Source organism: Amblyomma americanum, chromosome 10 (genome assembly GCF_052857255.1).
Source record: "Amblyomma americanum isolate KBUSLIRL-KWMA chromosome 10, ASM5285725v1, whole genome shotgun sequence".
NCBI lineage: Eukaryota > Metazoa > Arthropoda > Arachnida > Ixodida > Ixodidae > Amblyomma > Amblyomma americanum.
Window position 1 is genome coordinate 126,075,550 of NC_135506.1, and position 6,000 is coordinate 126,081,549.

A 6,000-nucleotide genomic window follows, 5' to 3' on the forward strand; every position below is an offset into this window, starting at 1 on the left:
ACAGTCGATGTTTTTCCTCTAACACACACAGAGTAGACACCTTGACCGCAGCGTGACGGTTTGAAAGAAGGAAAAGTACCATCGGCGGTTGCCATTGTTTACCGCCAGACTCACGATAGCTATAGTATAGAAATATTTTGGAGAGCAGAATAGGAAAGCGACATCTTATCTGTATATTGAAAGAGTGCTCTTTCAGTACGGTTTCAGTTAGAAGGGCACAACAAATTTTAATGGCCGCCTTCTTGGATTCGAGAAACCGGAACTATGTAGCTATTTCGTCCCCTGACGTCATAATGAGGGTAAGGGGGAAGGGATTGGATGGCACAACAGATTTTATTGGCCGCCATCTTGGATTCTACAAACCGAAAATACCGCACCATTTCGACCCCTGACATCATACTCACATAGTTCGACCTCCATCCACGATATTGAACCGTGACATCATCATTGGCACGCGGCAGGTGGTCGTTTCTAGAATGCTATTGTAGATGGCGCTGCAAGTCTGAATAATAATAATAATAATAAGTCTGAATGCGAGATATGCATTTTTCTAGTCGCTGCCAGAGATGGCGCTGTGATCTCAGGGTGGTAGCAGACTCCAGAAAATCTCGAAACATGATGAGTAGTTGCTGCCACAGATGGCGCTGTAATCTCAGGGTGGCAGCAGACCCCACGAAATCTCTAAATGTGATGAGTAAGTGATTATGAGTAAGTAACGCTCTTAAAAGATAGAAGAAAACCCGGGCCTGCGGCGTGCGAGACGATGACGATTCCACTGCGTCACGATGGTTGGGCGTTTACAGCTGAATAAAGGCGCGTCTTGTGAATGCAGAAATGTCTTTGAAACGTATCTTTCATATATGTACCGAGGCGGACGTGACCAATTAATAGCAGATAAATTACAGATGTCGCAATTAATCGAGAACAAAAGTGCCATTCCGGCAGATTTACTTCTTGTTGACCGTCTCGCAGCGCCATCATGAAAACCCACTGAAAACACTCTTCTAACATACGACGCTTACCAAAGAGATGGAGCGCGCATAGTAACGCAGCGGATGCCGGCTCGGCAACTCAGCCATGCCCCAGGATGCAAATTCGGATGGCCCACAGCGCTCAGATTTCGCATTTCCGCACGTAAAGTCACTTCAGTGCACCTCTACCTTTATTTCTCAGTTTCATTTTTTATAAATCTGCCACCTCGGATATAAGGTACTTGCGTGTCTTCGTGTGTTTACACAGGGCATTGCAGATCTGAGTGTTGCAGCACAGATATAACGAACTGTAGCGCGTGCACCTCGGATATAGCTAATGTTTCGATGCTAAGGTATTGAAATAATCCACCGAGACTGGCATAGCAGTTTTTTATTGAGACGGATTACAATTTTGGCAACATCACTCTTTGCGGTGTTTAGTGCCTGCCAATGGCAACAGGTCATTTTCGTTGTGGAGAAAAAAAAAAGGAGTGCCGTGTGTGTTTTGCCCATGAATTTTGATTATAGAACATGCAACTTTCCTCATTTAACAGTGCCAATGCCGGGTAACTTTATTTTCTATTATTTTAAATAAGCCTTTTATACAAAAGCCGACGTGATGCTGCCGTAGATTGGTCTCAGTCTAACTTGCCGCGTTTTAAGCATTTTGCATTGTTGCTTTCTGTTTGAGGGAATTTAGAGGCAACTTGAAAATGTACACATTTTAATTTACTAACCACTTCCTCTTCCCTTGCTATATTTGCATGTGTGTGGCTTTCACTCTCGGGCATTTCATATTCACTGTTCGCTGTCAACCACGGACTTTGATATCACCTGCCACGTAAGGGAAAGTGATACTCACCTAAAATGCTTGTGCTGAAAATTGCGACCACCACCTGGTGTGGGCGGCCAGTGATATCTGGCTGTATATATTGCTCCTGTAACAAAAGAATTGCTACACAGTTTGCAGTAAAAGCAACGAAAATGCTTACCTGGCGTAGGTGGTCCCTTGCAGCACGTCTGATCCTATACGCCCTGAGATAAGTGACTTTTCTCAGAGCACAGAAGGAACCGTTCAAGGCTTTCGCTTTTGTATCAATCCTAGTTATTGCAGTACTGTTTATAAAAGGTGCCATGAGCTGAGAGCGGTAAAGGGGGGGGGGGGGGAGACGTAACGCTCACGGGTAGAACAATCGAGCCGCCAGGTTCTATAGTTTCTCATTCTTGATATACTCTCAGGCCTCCAATAAGAATCACTATTGGCAGCTACCGATTTTCCACTTAAGCTATATGCGGCCTTTCTCACTAACCGGCTCAGGAGCATAGCTGTTGCGGCTATTGTCTGGGTTTATATGAGATCCATTAGCCACAATTCACTTCCTTCGTGCAGCGGGCGCCAGAGCCTGGAAACAAAACATAAAGATTGATAGAATGCCGCCAATGATGCTATGTTACCGGCCCATGCTTAGGAAAACTGAGTTTATTTATTTATTTACCCACAGCGCCACAGTGCCATTACAGTAGGGGGTAGGTTGTAAAAAGCAAAATAAAGTATTACAAGGCCAGTCACAATGACAATGCAAACACTTCACTCATCAATAATAACAAGAAATGAAGATAAAGCATTCCATTCTCGAACAGTGTGAGGAAATGGAAAGATATGTAATTTTACAGAGGAAAAAAAACTATGGTTCCACAGCACCAATACGGCCTAGGAACGTCCTGTATGGAGGCTTTATTTGTATCTGACAAGAACTTTCTTATCTGCAAGTGTGCCATAGGCGGCAACTGTGACGCGCTTTAAGCTTAACATTTAGCTTGTGTACTTGCATCTTTTTGCCCAGACGCCGTTGAAAAACTTGAGCATCTAAGAGTGTGAAATCAATAAAGAAAGGCGCTTCAAGCAGTGTGCTTAGCTGCAAGGTACACTGACTCGCTTTTAACGATGTCAGCCTAAGCCCCTGTTTTATTACTCATCCCATAACTGAGGCTATACGCACAGGTGCACCGGAGTGACGTTTGCGTCGTCAAGTCTTCTATGATGTACACGAAACACGAAGGGTAATACACGCGACATTGAAACCTCGCACACTGCGCAGACTGTTTTTACACTTGCTTTCGAAAATGGAATGCGAAACAATAATGAACAACTTAGATAGCCTATCAGGGTTAAGAAGCCAATTGAAAGTGCCTACCATGAGCTACACAATATTTCCGCTTAGCCAACAGATTTGTAAGATTCACTGAAACGAAGCGCTGGTTCAAAATGAAAAAAAAAATTGTTGCTTGTTTAGGATTGCTAAGCACAGTTTTTTCGCATGTGGACACCACCCTTACGAACCCCAAAGCGCGATTGTGGGGTCCTCTGATATTACGCTGGTTTCGTGGAAAGGAAAGGTGTATAAGTGGCTCAGTTAATAGTTGGACGTAATGGCATACTTACAGCGTGACTGAGGAGGCTTTGTACAGGCACCACTGAAACCCGGGGAATGCAGCCAGAAGTGCGCTCGCACTTAAATAAACTTTACTAAGTACAGTCTGGCCAACGTCGCTAAAAAGAAAATCTTAAATTTCCACATTCTTAAAATGAGCGAATCCATCGATTACAAAGAGATATATCCCATTAAAAAAATTGCAGGACGCTTAAGCTTAGTCTTTAGGAGTGATTTAAGCCGCGTTGCCGAGGAGTACACTGAACGCCATCGCCCGTTCGGCGCGACGCGTTGCCCGTTGAACAATTTAAGGAAATGACGAATGTCTCACATATCTCGGCGGACACCCGAACCGGACCGTAAGGGAAGGAAACTGAAATGAACAATTGCTTTTAAGGAAAGGAAATGACTCCTGACTCACATTTCTCGCTGGGCACCCGGATCGCGCCGTAAGGGAAGGAAAAAGCGATCGTCGATCAATCAATCAATTAATCAATCGATCGAACGATGAATCTATCAGTCTATCAATCAATCAATCCATCAATCAATCAATTAATCCTTGACGCTGTCGCTTTGAAATCCCTTCCTTTACTGCGCGGTTCAGGTGTCCACCGAGATGCGCCATTTTTCGCTCATAGCCAAAGACGCCGAAGCCGACGACACCGGAGTTTCTGCGACACGAGCTCCTTAACGCTGTCGCGTTAATAGTAGTGAACGCAAAAACGCCGCACTGGGAGGCCCCTGATTACTTTTGACTAGCTCTGGTCTTTAATGCGTGCTGATATCGCAAAACACTGATGGTACGTTCGCAGGCAAATCGAATTTTTTTTGCGGTCTGATGCCATTATAGCTTCGCTCCTGCTGGCCAAGCCGCGTGGCGCGGGTGCACACGCAACTTTTTCCCGCAAAAGTGAAAAGGAGGTATGTCACAAGGCTCGCACGTCGGAAATACAACGTGTTGGGTAGGCAGCGCATCAAGATGTGGATTTCCAGCGTGGAGGCGGCAGCTGACGGATGGCGGATCCATGCTCCCGCGGGCTTCAGTTGAGTCGCCAATGTCAGGCCTCCTGCGTAGTGTCGCCGCGCCCTGCTCCTGTTCTAGCACCTTATCACCAGCCGCCGACCTCCTGTGGCAGGTGATGTTCGGTTTCCTGCGACCTCAGCGCACTCTATTGCGACACACCATTCGAGCACCGCTGCGTCTACCGCCTGGGCCTAGATGCAAGGAGCGCTGTATGTGCGTTGGAGCGCTAGCATGCTAAAACGCTAGCAGAGGCTGAGGAGCGTAGACTGATGCTGCAAGTAAAGATCGCAGAAGCTAAAAGAGCCATTAGAGAACCCCTGCTGGTTCCTTTTCCCGAGATTAGTGCACATAAGTTGATCGCGCATTTCAACAATGGGTGGGATGATTTAGATTCTTATGTGAAAAGCTTCGAGGATTTAGCATTCTGAAAGGCACGGTACGCCGAAGGAGAAATTGCTCTAGCACTCAGAGTTTCCCTGACTGGTGAGGCTCTGCGTGTGTTCGGATGATTGTCCCCAGTAGATTTGCTGAATTATGATAAAACCACCGTGCTCTTGCAAGACTCTTATCTGCGCAGTTGATGAAGGAGTGTCATAGTCGTCCAGTGCTTTTTCTTCGGAAACGGTGGTGTAAATCATGGGATACTATGCTTGACGTGGCTGATAGTTTTCTAGAAGCTAGCGCTATGTCGAGAAGAAAACAGACAGCTCAAAAAACGCGTAGACGATCTTATAAGGGAACTGCAGGCGCAGAGGGCAGGTAGCCCACCGCGGTCGCAGTCCCCATCAGTAATGGAGCAACAGCCACAGCAGCCAGCTATGAGCTTCGAAAATCAGATGAAAAAGTTCATGCAGAAAATGCAAGAGGAGATGAACCAAATGAAACGGGAAAAGACATTGCAAAACGAGAAAATGGCGATGCGGGACCAACGTTTCTGAAACTACATAAAAAAATCAAAACACTCAGAGAATAGCTAGCGAAGCCAGAGACAGGCTTTACCAAGAGAGAAGATTTGGTACCGAAAATCAAAGCACAACTCAAACCAATAATAATTCACCATGGTTAGGCACGACACATTAGAGATCTTGCAGTGGAACTGCAGAGGCTACCGCAACAAACAAGGCCTACTGGAACAATTCCTAAGTTCGCAAGAAAATTCTCCCGACATAATAGCACCGCAGGAGACGAAACCGTGCCGGCTCTCAAAGGATACACGTGCCAGGAAAAGGGTCGTACGTCCACGCTCGTTAGCAAAAACCTAGTCACCATAGCGCACAATGAAGTCCCGGACACGCGCACAGAACATATCGTGACGGAAGTAATGCCCAAGAAAAAGGTGTAAGAGAAAAGTGCATACGCTATAAATCTGTATAGCCCGCCGCGGCAGAGAGACGGAGACTTCTAGAAGCTCTTTGCAGGGGCAAGCGAATTGGCAAAATCTAATACTCTGCTCATAGTAGGAGATTTCAACGCTCGCGGATGGAGCTGGGGATATCAAAAAGACAGCAAAAAGGGGGCGCAAGTCAGCGAGGCAGCTGAAACCACACATTGCAACCCCCTAACCGATTAAAAT

The 6,000-nt window shown here is 46.1% G+C and overlaps 1 protein-coding gene across 2 annotated transcripts in view; it reads right to left on the bottom strand.

The window, feature by feature from the left end:
* LOC144106403 (uncharacterized) overlaps positions 1 to 2,058 on the bottom strand; it is a 563,571-nt gene extending 561,513 nt beyond the window's left edge. For both annotated transcript variants that reach the window (XM_077639207.1, XM_077639208.1), the window contains exons 1-2: positions 1,964 to 2,058; positions 1,834 to 1,909 (exon numbers count right to left, since the gene is read on the bottom strand). The gene's annotated coding sequence lies outside the window, so the exon portion shown is untranslated. The remainder of the gene's footprint in view (positions 1 to 1,833; positions 1,910 to 1,963) is intronic.
* Between the last annotated feature and the right edge of the window lie 3,942 nt (positions 2,059 to 6,000).